We start from the raw sequence: 707 nt of genomic DNA, 5'->3' as shown, positions 1-707 counted from the left end.
TTGAAGTTTGTGTCAATTTTGATTTAAATAAAGAGGATTTAAATGAATTATTATTTTTGTTATAAAGAATAAAGTTACAAATTTTAATAACTTAGTTCCATTAAATTAGCTTACTACTAAATAAAATTTTCGATGCTTTAAAATTAAACCACGAAACATTCGAAGATAATTTTGTTCTTAAAGAACGTATGAGAAGAAAAATGTTCCTGTAGAAAGATTGCAGAGAAACATGAGTTTTATGTCGAACTTAAAATTTAAAATAAACTTGCAACTACAATTATATTTCTTTTCACGTTAAAAATATATTATTAATTACGTATACAATTCCTAGATGAATCAAACGGAAGATGGCACTGTGAAAGACGTTCCTCCAAGAAGTTTCCTTACTTGCATGGAGTGCATTTACATCTACAGTGGCCTAATCGTGCTGACAATCGGCATCACCCTTATCCGCTCATGGGCTTTCTTCTGGATGTGCTTGCGGGCCTCAATGCGCTTGCACGATCGTATGTTTCGCACCATTAGTCGCGCCACTATGCGATTCTTCAATACCAACCCGTCGGGACGTGTACTCAATCGCTTCTCCAAGGACATGGCCGCGGTAGACGAGATGCTGCCCATCGCGTTTATCGATTCTATCCAGATCGGTATGTCGCTGGTAACCGCCATCATCGTGATTGCTATCGCAAACGTGTAGCTGCTGATAC

This window comes from Trachymyrmex cornetzi, unplaced genomic scaffold (assembly GCF_001594075.2).
Source record: "Trachymyrmex cornetzi isolate Tcor2-1 unplaced genomic scaffold, Tcor1.1 scaffold1477, whole genome shotgun sequence".
Lineage (NCBI taxonomy): Eukaryota > Metazoa > Arthropoda > Insecta > Hymenoptera > Formicidae > Trachymyrmex > Trachymyrmex cornetzi.
The sequence above is the reverse complement of the archived record's forward strand: the minus strand, read 5'-3'. Positions refer to the sequence as shown.